The sequence below is a fragment of the Quercus suber genome, unplaced genomic scaffold (genome assembly GCF_002906115.3).
Source record: "Quercus suber isolate HL8 unplaced genomic scaffold, Cork oak 2.0 scaffold_96, whole genome shotgun sequence".
Taxonomy (NCBI): Eukaryota; Viridiplantae; Streptophyta; class Magnoliopsida; order Fagales; family Fagaceae; genus Quercus; species Quercus suber.
Genome location: NW_027069561.1, coordinates 274,494 through 287,555, shown reverse-complemented (window position 1 = coordinate 287,555; position 13,062 = coordinate 274,494). Strand labels below are relative to the sequence as shown.

Genomic DNA, 13,062 nt, shown 5'->3' with positions numbered 1-13,062 from the left:
CAGTTCCTTTTTCGGTTCTTTGACTAGTTCAATTTTTAAAACTATGGTTTTTCCTATGATATAACTATTCTTTAATTTGGTTATGTTTTTATTATAGGCAATAGTCATTTTTTATGAATAACTATTTTTCAAAATCAGGAATAACTATTCCTTTCTAAAGTGATTGTAATAGTTATTCCTTAATAAATACAATAATTTTTATAATTAATATATTTCCGAATAAGCAAATTTTCCATATACACATAACAATTATAAAAATTTTAAAAAAAAATCATAAAAAACAACTCATCTCTCTCTCTATCTCTCTCTCTCTCTCAAATTTAAAAAATATTATTTTTAAAGAAATATAATTATATGAGTAAAATGTTTCCTAAAATAAATCTTAATTTTATTCTAATGCTACAACTCACAACCAAACTTATGAATAAGTTTAGTTATTCTATTCTCATAATAAATAAATAAAAATTTAATTATTCCATTACAACACATTTTATTCCTAGTAATAAATATTATAATTCATATGGAAATCTCCATTTAGTGCACCAAACATGCCCTAAGAATAGTTCAGGTCTTCACAACTACAGGGAAGTAATTAAAATAAATAGACTAAGTAAATATCCACCGAAGCTCACAAACATGAAATACGCTATCTAGCCATTTTTATTTGTCCTGTATGGCATGTTAACTTTTGACCAAAATCCATAGGTTTAGTTAACTTTTTACCTATAACTCGATTTTATGGAAGTCGAGTTAAAAAACGCCACTATAGGTCCTTAAAAACGTCACTATAGGTTCTTAAAAATGTCACTATAGAGCTTAACTCAATTTTTAGTAAGTTGAGTTTCAAAAAATGGGCATTTCCCTAATTAGTTTGGGAATGGGGGGCATAAAGCTATATAATTTGCCTGAAAATGGCAAAGGCCATTTTTGTCTCCTGGTTTTTGGAATTGGAAGTAGACACCAAGCCAATTTCATCTCTAGCCAATTGGTACCCAGTGTCCTAGCAGGAGTATTGGACTAAATTACAATTTTCATTAATTCTTGGTTCTCAATTGAATCTAGGCTGCTACAAAACTATGCATTATCTTTTTTTTTTCTTTTTTTTTACAATTTTCTATTCTTTTGTCTTTTTGTTTTTTGTTTTTAATAGACAACTTTTCAGATGCAAATAAACTTGGGAAAGGTGGATTTGGGGAAGTTCATAGGGTAGGAAAACATTATGATACGAAATGAATTGTTTAATTCCTTGGAGTTTAGTTAAATTATTTTATTTCTACAATATTCTTATACATATGTGTGTATGTGGACATGCATACAGGGTAGGCTATTTAATGGACAAGAAATAGCTGTGAAAAGACTTTCAAGGAATTCTAGACAAGGTGATCTAGAATTTAAGAATGATGTCCTATTAGTAGCCAAGCTCCAACACCAAAATTTAGTTAGGCTCCTTGGATTTTGCTTAGAAGGAAGTGAAAGACTTCTTATCTATGAGTTCGTACCTAATACAAGTCTTGATCACTACATATTTGGTACTTTTTCATTTCCTTGCTTTTTTTTATATTATAATTAAACTAATTTCATTTAGGGAGAATCTTTTTCTTTTTCTTAAGAAGGTAATTTTTAAAATTTTTGGTGACTAATTTGATTTATTGGATCTATAGATCCAATGAAGCGTGCAAATTTAGATTGGGAAATATGTTACAAAATTATAAGAGGTATTGCCTGAGGGATTCTATACCTTCATGAGGATTCCCTACTTCGGATAATTCATCGTGACCTTAAAGCTGACAACAATCTACTAGACGCTGAGATGAATCCAAAAATTGCAAATTTTGGAATGGTGTGAAGGTCGATTTTTTGACGGTATCCTGGCCCAAACTTAAGCAAGGACCTCGGACCCTCTTGTTGTAGTTTGAAGGGACTGGGCTTGGTTCACCGCAGCTAAATGGGCTGTTTACGAACCAAGTTATGCATAGAACAAAGATCCTACAACACGTATACACTGGCAAGCAGGAATATATGTATTGAACAGCAAGAAAAATAGCAAAATGAGACAATGTAATGTAAAAAAAAGCACACAGTACTATTAAGGATCCCCAAATAAATATGAAATATTTGATTATCTTCTTAATTATAGATTACAAAGTGCTCACTAGGACGTGATACAAGGTTCAAATAAGCTCAAAAATTACAGACTTAGATAGCTATCCAAGCCTCTAAGACTTGCAAAGTTTGAATTCTTTTGAATCCAAGTACGTACTAGTGGCTGTTTCTGGGATACCAGGAGATATTTCCCTACTTTCTTTGAATTTTGACAGAGATTTCTCAATGATTCTATTATGATTTCACTATTGCTGAATACCCTTTTCAATGTTGGCTGTCTTCCCGTTTTATAATGTCATGGTTGGATTGCAAGGTACCATTAATCTCTCTCTTTCCCCCTTTAGGTATCAAGGCTCATGCTATGCCAGTTATTCAGAGGGTTGGTTTTTGCCTCATTCCTTATAATTTTCTTCTTTTGATGCTATCTTCCTAAAAGTCCTTTGCTAACTTTCCCTCCCATGGTGCCCTTGTGTAGCTGACCTTCAATCTGTCTTCTTTTAATGCTTCCACGCCTCTATCCTTTGTCATTTTTCCAAAGTGAGTCGAATCTTTCCCAGCCAAGTCGAAGGTTTTCCCAGCTACTTCTCCTTACGGTTCATCTTTTTGGGTTCCCTGAAGTACCAGCCTTTTACTCACGAGTTGTTGCTTTCCAAATCCTCTGATTCTCTACTGCGTTACTGAGCGCCTAAGGAGGACGTATCTGTCCTTCGCTTTTCTTGTGCTTTTCGAGTTCCCCCTTTTTTCTTGAGCTATCTTAATCTCACTCTGTTTGTGTTATGCGTCCCAGGGATCTTTGGCCTTTGGCAGTCTCTGGGATCCCAGCCTAGTTTTTTTTTCTACTGGATTCTTTTTTGTTCTTCTAATCTTGACAGGCTGGGCCTTTGCTTTATGGGTTCTAAAACCTGCCCCTTCGTGGGTCTTCGGGCTTCAAATCTTTAGGCCTTATGTTATGATTTTTTGAACCTCAACAAATGGCAAGGATGTTTGTATCAGGCGAAACTGAAGGCAATACAAATAGAATTGTGGGGACTTAGTAAGTGCAAGAACATGCTTTAGTTAATAGATATAATTGTGCATGCCTAATAAAATTCATTTTTTAATATGTTATTTATGTTGAAGTAACACAAAGAAATTAAATAATTTGAACAGACAATTAAGTTAACATTCAAATTAATTCTTGGTTTATTAATATTGATACGCAGTGGATATATGGCTCCAGAATATGCAATGTTTGGACAATTCTCAATCAAGTCAGATGTCTTTAGTTTTGGTATGTTGATTTTGGAGATTGTGAGTGGCTAAGGCCTGGTTTGGATTTTTTTTTTTTTTTTTTTTTGATCACTCCTCACTTAATTTCCGTCACTCATCACTTAAAACACCCCACCCCGTTTGGCACCATCATTCACTTATCATCACTTAATATTTTTCAACTATTTGTGGGCTCCATACCTGTAACTTGGTGAAACTTTTACTTTTCTTTTTTCCCCCCTTCAACCCCCAGTACCCAAACTCATTGAACCCAATGAAAAAAAAAAAAAAAAAAAAAAAAAAAAAAAAAAAAAAACCCAACCAATGGAGACCAGTCCAGTGAAAGAAGAAGAAAGAAAGAAAAGAAAAAAGAAAGAAAGAAAGAACTGGGTGAAAACCAAAAATATTATGTGATGAAGAACCAAAAAAAAAAAAAAAAGGAAGAACGAACTAACAAGAGCGACAAGGAAGAAAAAAAGAAAAGGAGAAAGAATAACTGAAGAATAGTGGAGAAGAAAGAAAAAAAAAAGGGTCAAAAGTTGCGACTGACCCTGACTAGTGGGCCTCTCTATATGTGTTTAATTACCAAATGTCATTGGAAACAGAGTTATGGAAACTGAAAACACATTTAGGTGTTTTCAGTTTCCATAACTCATCACTCAAAAATCAGAGAATTAAGTGATGAAAACAAAAACTGGAAACAGAGTTATGAAAAACCAAACAAACTTCTTAGCTATGGGTCCACCATTTTTGAGTTATGAGTGATGGAAATAGAGTTATGAGTTATGGAAACACAAAATCTAAACACCCCTAAAGATTACTTCTTTTTGTAGTGGAAAGAATGTGGAGTACCTTCTTAACAATGTGAGTACGCTTATTAAGGTAAAAGATAAATTGGATTTTTTTTTTTTTGGGTAACATGGTTTGCTCACTGTTAACGTGTATAATGTTGTGAGCTTTAGGCCCAACTAGATTACTTGTATAACAAATATTCTTGTACTACACTCTTACTTGTACTGCACTCATATGCCTCCAATATAAAGACACTCGTGTATATTTTTTCAGTGAGAAATACAATATAATTATTCAGTTTTTTCTAACATGGTATCAAAGCCATTGCTCTAACTTCTTGTGTCTTGCAGTCTTGTCTTTGTTGGTATTTTTCGCTACCTCAACTACTTCGATCAGTAAACCTTTTTGTGCCCTCTCCTGACTGCTCCACCGCCGTCAGAGGTTCCAAGGTTGAATCTTCACCGCCAGAAGCTCAATCACTGCCACCAAGATCCCTACCTCCGTCGGATCTTCCACATTAGACCTCCGATTAAGACATAAGACATATCAACGTGTAGATTTTCAACTGATCTACACAAAGCCGCCGAAATCATCATCATCTAACCCTCCACACGCCACCACGCGCCGGTCAAAGATTCGGCAGTTTTTCCACGTGCCTCACGTGCCTTTAGTATTGCTCCGATCATCTCACCGCCGCCATCATCGGAATCGTCCTTCTCCAATCTACATTATCGGAAAAGAATCGACCTTATCGGACTTCTCACGTGCCTCACGCGCCATCCAAAGCTTCAGCGAAGACTGAACCACACGTCCACAAGCTGTTGGGTCACTGCTGACGTCATCACTGCCACATCAGCATCCACATAAACCCTAGCTGACGTCATCATCTTACGTCGTCTTGCTGACGTCATCATAGGGAGTTGACTTTGACCGTTAACCGTTGAGTTGACTTTTTCTCAGGGTTGACTTTTACAGTCCAGGTTCTCCTTACCTAGTTTTTCACGTAGATTTCATTTTTACAGTCCGTTTTTTTGCATATTTTGCTTCTAAATGAAGAATAAGGACAGGTCTTCTTCTTGTTGCAATAATCATAGCTGATAATCCAACAAACGTTTTTGCAATTTTTGCAAACGTTTGGCACAATATTGAGACTTGCTATCGTCACAACAAATCAGCTAATTCAATTTTTGCTGCTACTGTTGCTAACACTAAAAGTGTCCAGCCAATGGCTCCCTTCTCTACACAGTCTAAATCTTCAGGACGCACTTTCACCATGTCCACAAATGACCTTAAAAAACATCATAGCCAAAGTCATTCGTATGGTTGGTAATACATCTTATTCCTCTTCTCTTTCAGCTTTATCTGGTATGTCTCCTTCCTCTTGACTTATGGATTCTGCTTGTTGCAATCACATGACACCTCACTCGTCCTTATTTTCTAAACTTAAACCTGTACCACACCTTCTTAATATTCGCACAGCAAATGGTTTCACAATGTCTGGCCATAATATAGGTTCTGTTTCAACCTCCAACCTCTTGGTTCTTGGGGTCTTTATATTCTTGACCTTTCTTACAATTTATTTTTTATGGGACAATTAGCTGAGTTCGGTTATTGCATTATATTTGATTATTTTGAGTGTATTATGCAGGATCCGAGGACAGGACAGGAGCTTGGGACCGGTCCCAGAGTTGGGCGTATGTTTCTTGTGGATAACCTTTGTCTTCCATTTGTTACTCCTATTTTTGTTGCTGCAACTGCTACAGTTTCTTCAATTCCTTCCCTTGCACTTTGGCATCCTCGACTTGGTCACGCATTTTCCTCTCGGGTACAACAATTGGCTTTTTGAGAGTTTGCTAGGTCAGTGTCTACAAAAAATTTTGATTGTGTTTCATGTCAGTTAAAAAACAACCAGTTTTGTCTTCAATACTAGTGAATCAATATCCACTGATATCTTTGACCTTATTCATTCTGATGTTTGGGTCCTTCCTCTGTCTCTAGTGTTAGTGGGTCTCGATATTTTGTTATCTTGTTGATGATTACTCTCACTATAGCTGGATTTTAATATGAAACATCGTTCTGAATTATTGGAAGTATATTATAATTTTAACAAAAATGGTTGAAACTCAGTTTTCTAGACGCATCAAAAATTTTCAATCTGATAATGCTTTTGAATACACTCAATATGCTTTCCAACTATTTTGCATTCCTATGGCACTGTTCATCAACTAACTTGTCTAAGTACCTCTCAGCAAAATGGTAGAGCCGAACGAAAACTTCGTCATGTTCTTGACATTGTTCATGCTCTCTTTCTCTTTGCCAAAGTTCCTGCTCCTTTTTTGGGTGAAGCTGCTCTTCATGCTTTCATGCTATTAATCGTATTCCGAGTCCTGTTATCCAAAATTAAACTCCATATGAGCGCCTTTTTGGGTCACCTCCAGACTATCACCACCTTCTCTCCTTCGGTTCTACTTGTTCGTTCTTGTTCAGCTATATGAGCATAACAAACTTGAGTCTCGGTCAAGGCTTTGTTATTTTCTTAGCTATGGTGAAACTCAAAAGGGGTATTGATGTTATGATCCTATCTCTCATCGTCTTCGTATCTCTTGTAATGTTGTCTTTTGGGAACATCGCCTCTTTGTCGAGCTCTTTCACTTCCATACCTGCCTGTCTTCCTCCTCTTTCTTAGATCTTTTTCCAGATGAACACATATTCCTTTTGTAGCTGCTCCTGATCCTCATGTAGTTGCTCCTAATTCTCCTGTAGACTTCTCTGTGATATCACTAATCCCTTTCCTAGTTCACCCTTTAATGAACAAGTGGAAGATGAACATGTCGAAGATGAGCTACCCACCGCAACCCTGAGCTTGGGTCCCTGCTCCTGCTCTTGCTCTACCTGAAGATCTTGCATAAGACATTCCACCTTGTCACTCAACTCGGGTAAGATCTATTCCTGTACATTTACTTGACTATCATTGTACATTGCCCTTGCTACACTACACGAGTCTCACACCTATCGTGAAACTTCTATTAACCCTTTATGGCAGATTGCAATGAAAGAGGAACTTGATGCATTATCTAAAAACCATACTTCGGATTTGGTGACACTCTCCCCCAAGAAATTTGTAGTTGGTTATAAGTGGATCTACAAGATTAAGACTCGCTCTGATGGGTCTATTGAGTGCTACAAAGCTCGTCTTGTTGCAAAAGGTTTACACAAGAGTATGGGATTGATTATGAAGAGCATAGTTTTCAGACCCGGACCGTTCATTGAACCGTAAAAAAGAGAGGTTCAAGGTTTTTGAGGTCGAACCGAGATCGAACCAGGGTCGAAACGTGATGACATCATAATTAATTTAATAATTATTTAAATTATAAATAAATATATTAAATAAATAAAATTGAAAATTTAACTAAAAAAATCCAAAACAAATATAGATAGTATTTTTTGTAACATAACTTTCATAATACAAATAAGATTTATTAAATTCTAAAAAAACATAAATAGCTATTGAATTTTTAAATTATTTTACACTTTAGTACCAATAATTTTTATTTTATGAAACTCAATAAAATAGTTAAGAGATAAATTAGTTCATTTGCTCATGGCCAAGCCCACTTGACTACGGATCATTTTTTTTTCCCCAACTCCCAAGCCCATTTGAATAGTCAATGTTCACCATTTATTATGAATTAAAAAAAAAAATCAAAATCTAGATGAAGGTGTCCATGCATTTAAAAATTGTTAAAGTTAAATAAATAACAAAACTCAAGAAGGAAGTGCTTGACAGCAAGCAAGCATTACATGTTAGTAGTTGACAGCAAGCAAGCATTGCGCACGCAGCAGCAAAGAAAAACTGTTCAGAAGCAGTGAAGAAGTTTACAACATTTTTAGCGATATTTTCACAACAAAATTTATATAAAAAGTTATCATTAGTTCTAATTTGAACTCATCATTAAAATTATTTTTTTACTTATTAATATTAACTAATAACTATCTATTACTTAAAATTTATTATGAAATATTGTGAAAATATTATAGTAACATTTTATTGTGATTTTTTATTCTTTTCCTTTCTTTCCTTGCATTCATACAGACCATACGTTTTTTTTCTTTTTTTCTTTCTTTTTTCTTATTTTTTATCCTCCACACACATTTCCCCATTCCCATCCCCATCCCACTCCTCTCATCTGACTCCTCAGTCCTCTCTACTTTTATTTGTCTTTCTTCATCTCTAGCTTTCTTTCTCGTTCTCTTTCTCTCAAACTCTCACCCTGTCACACACACATCACCGGCGGAGAACAAAGCTAAAAGATCTCCCCTTTCATCTCCAGTTCCCTTCCTCCTCCAAACTCGACGAAGATCTCCCCTCTTGCTCAAATCCCTAAATTACCCTTTCAAATTCAACAAATCCATTCTCAAAGCCCTTGGTACTCCTCACCACTAGCCTTCCATTTTCGCCATCATTCACTAGCTCGTCCAAATCGCTCTTTTCAACGACAATCTCTCCTCTTCTGTGTGTGTGTGTGTGTGTGTGTTTTTTTTTTTTTTTTTTTTTTTTTTTTAATGTTTAGATTCAAAGGAAGCAGGGAACCGTGAGGAACGGTTTGATCACGGTTCTCAAAACCATGAGGTCCGACCGCAGTTCTCACGGGTCCCTGCTTTTTTCAAATAGAACGGTTCCTGATGCTAAAAGAACCGCAAAAATGAGCGGTTCGAGGTTTTTCAGGTTGGACCGTACGGTCCGGTCCGGGTCTGAAAACCATGATGAAGTGACCTTTGCTTCGGTTGCTCGTATCTCATCTATTCGTGCTCTCTTAGCTGTTGCTGCTGCCAGTAAATGAGACCTTTTTTCAGATGGATGTCAAAAATGCATTCCTTAATAGGGATTTAAGTGAAGAAGTTTATATGCAACCTCCTCATGGTCTTTCTGTTGACTCAAACAAGATTTATCACCTTCGACATGCACTTTATGGCCTTAAACAAGCTCCATGAGCTTGGTTTGCCAAATTCAGCACTACCATCTCTCGCTTGGGTTACATGGCCAGTCATTATGATTTTGCCTTATTTCTTCGTCACACTAACAAAGGCATTATTTTACTTCTCCTGTATGTGGATGATATGATCATAACTAATGATGACCTCAGTGGCATTCAAGAACTCAAGAATTTTCTCAGTCAGCAATTTGAGATGAAAGATCTTGGACATCTCAGCTACTTCTTGGGTCTTGAAATCACTCATTCTACAGATGGACTTTATATTACTCAAGTTAAGTATGCTTCTGAACTCTTGTCTCGAGCTGGACTCATTGATAGCAAGACTGCTAACACTCCAGTTGAGCTTAATGCGCATCTGACTACCCTAGGGGAGAAACCATTCTCTAATCCCTCTCTTTACAGACGCTTGGTTGGCAAACTAGTTTATCTCACTGTCACTCGTCCAAACATTTCTTATGATGTTCACCAGGTGAGTCAGTATCTGTCTGCTCTATGATCGACTCACTATATTGCTGTTCTGCGCATTCTTTGATACCTAAAGGACACTCTATTCCATGGTCTTTTCTACTCTGCTCAGTCTCCTCTTATTCTCCGTGCATTTTCTGAATCTGATTGGGCAGGAGATCCCACTGATCGCAAGTCCACATTGGTTATTACTTTCTTCTTGGTTCTTCTCTGATTTCTTGGCGAAGCAAGAAACAAACTCATGTGGCCCGCTCCAGTACTGAAGTAGAATATTGTGCCCTTACTGGTACCACATTTGAGCTCCTTTGGCTACAATAGCTTCTCAAAGACTTAGGTGTGTCTACATCTTTCGCTACTTCTCTTTATTATGGCAACCAGAGTGCCATTCATATTGCTCACAATGATGTCTTCCATGAACGGACTAAACATATCGAGATTGATTGTCATTTTATCCGTTATCATCTTGTCCATGGTGCTCTCAAGCTAATCTCAATCTCCTCTAAAGAGCAACTTGCAAATATCTTCACTAAGTCACATCCTAAGGGACGCTTTCGTACTTTGGTTGACAATCTCAAGTTGGTCTCACATCCACCTTGAGTTTGAGGGAAGCTGTTAATGTGTATAGTGTTGTGAGCTTTAGGCCCAACTAGATTACTTGTATAGCATACATTTTTGTACTACACTCTTACTTGCACTGCACTCATATGCCCCCTATATAAAGGCACTTGTGTATATTCTTTCAGTGAGAAATACAATATAATTATTCAGTTTGTCTAACACTCACATTGATGTATTTCTTCAGGCATGGAAAAATTGGAGAGAGGGAACAATTTCTATTCTCATAGATCCCACATTGAGCGATAGTCCAATAACTGAAATATTGAGATGTATACACATCGGGCTACTATGTGTTCAAGAAAATGTAGATGACAGACCAAACATGGCTTCAGTTGGTCTCACGATGAATAGCAATTCTATTGCTCTCCCTCTACCAACACAACCTGCAAGTTTCATGCGGACAAATGTTATACCAGCCACATTATTGCAACAAGACAATGGTTCCAACATAACTGACAACAAGGTTTCAATTACTGAGTTATATCCTAGAAAATATTTTGCCAATAAGGGTTGTAATATGCACGTTGTTTAGAAATTTCACTAACTACATACAATTTATCTAATTATATTGATTTTTCAAGTAAATTTAGAATAGAATAATTTGAATTCCTTATAGATTGTTATGAATACAAATTTTTGTACTACTTTTTGTGCTCTGCTTTATACTATAAGAATCAAAATTTTCCATGTATTCTTTTGAAGTTCATAAAGCCTAAACTATCCTTTATTGAAAAATTATATTTATAATTTTTTTTTTCTTTTGAAGTTCTGGCTATCCTATTGTGCCAGTGAAACTACCCTTTATTAAAACAAGAAAAAAAAATGGATTGTTTGATAATTTCACAGCCAATTTTCATAAAAGAGACACCACGTTAAGAACATGTTTAGCGTTGATAGCAATTGCGGAAGTTATGGTTCAAGTAACAATGCCGACTCTGGTCTTAGGCAAGTTAGACAACTGCCTAAGGCTCCCAAATTTTATCCAATTAAGTTAGTTATTTGATTTCCAAAAAAAAAAAAATTGTTAATTATGTAAAATGAATAAAATTTAAACCCCAACTTATATCCAAAAAATAAGGAAAACAAACGTAGAAAAAAAAAAATTTGGGAAAAGGAGGCTAAAAATATAACTAAAAAAAAAGTGAAAAAACATGTTAGAGAGAGGGAAAAAAAAAGAAAAAAGAAAAGGAAAGGGTGAGAAAAGGAGGCCAATGAATTATACAAGGAATATAAAAAATAGAAAAGATAAATTCCTTATGACCTAGAAACTCAAATCTTTCTCCCTTTCTCTTTCTCTCTCAACAAAACATAAAAATCCCCAAAAAAAAAGCTCAAACTATTTTTTTGTTAATATCACTGGAATTCTTTCTTTTAATTTTCGCTTTAGGCCCCAAAATACATAAAACCACTCCTGTCAAGCAAAATATATTATTTTACATTTGATCTAATTTATAGGTCAAAAGAAATAAGAAAAGAAAAAAACCTCAATGTAAAATATCACTTTTTGTTGAGTATAGTTGCTATATATGATCTCCACAAAATAAAATGAGCAAGAACAAATATTACACAATGTTTAGCAAAATAGAATTATGATCAACTAATGTCATTCTCTACCAACTGCATGTCTAGTTTTTATATTTTTTTGATGAGTTCCAATTAACTTAACCAATAAAGTTTTTTGTTGTCGAATAAAAAATATAGGATTCAATTCCAGTCTGCACTAAAAATCAATTGATGTTTTAGTCTAATAATAAAAAACAATCATTAAAAGCAAACATCACATGTTAAAACTCTATCTAAAAAATGTCTTTTTTTTTTTTTTTTTTTTTTTTTTTTGAGAAGGACTGCATCACTAGTTAATAGTAATTAAGTGCAGAGCATTATGCCATTATCAATACTAACTCTCAGTTCAGCATAAAAGAATAGATCACATTTTCCATGACTATACTTCCTTAATATATACTCATTTTGAAAGAATAATAGAAAATCGCCATATGGTTCATCGAAAAGAAAATCGACATATGGTTCATCGAAAAGAAAATCGACATATGGACCATGCAATTATACAAAGCAATTTGACCACCACAAGACCCTGCATGTGTAGAGAATTGCCCTCTGTAGCATATGTCTAATACTTACATGTCAGCACCCATCCTTGATAGTCAATTAGAGTTGTGTTTGATTCCCAAGAAAGTAAAAGAAAATAAAAAGGGAACCTTGAGTTTATTTTTAAAATTCTTATTTGCCTTACTGAAGTGGATTAGTTTCTTTATTATTTTATTAGTCATGTGTATACCAAAGGAGCATCCTATGATTAATCAGCACATTATCATTTTACTTTACTAAAATAACAGTTAGGAGTATGCATCAAACCCACAAATTCAACGAAACCGACCCAATCTCATCCAACCCAATGCCTTTGATTGGTTTTCATGGGTTAAGTTGGGTTTGAGTTTTGTTTTAAGCCTTAGGTCAAATAGGGTTTGGTTCGATATATTTTTAAACCCATTTAAACACCGACCCAACATATATTTAAGTTTATTTTATTATCCTTATTATAATTTTATAGTTTGATTTGTTTTACATTTTGAGAATTAGCTTGATGAATTTAGAAAATTGTAATATAATTTAAGCACATCACATAATTGTAATAATTTAATTAAAAATAGTGTATAAATAATTTATGAAAACCCAATTGTTCTACAAAGATATAAAACATATATATGCACAACTCACCAACTCATCCCAACCCAACTTATGTGGGTTTGGTTGCATCGATTATTACATTTGCAATGTGTTGGGATGAGTTGAAAATTTCAGTTACTTAACCCAATAAGATCAA

At 35.0% G+C, this 13,062-nt stretch overlaps 1 pseudogene; it reads left to right on the top strand.

Moving 5' to 3' along the window:
* The first annotated feature begins 850 nt into the window (after window positions 1-850).
* Window positions 851-10,752, top strand: LOC136068031 (cysteine-rich receptor-like protein kinase 29; annotated as a pseudogene).
* The last annotated feature ends 2,310 nt before the right edge of the window (window positions 10,753-13,062 follow it).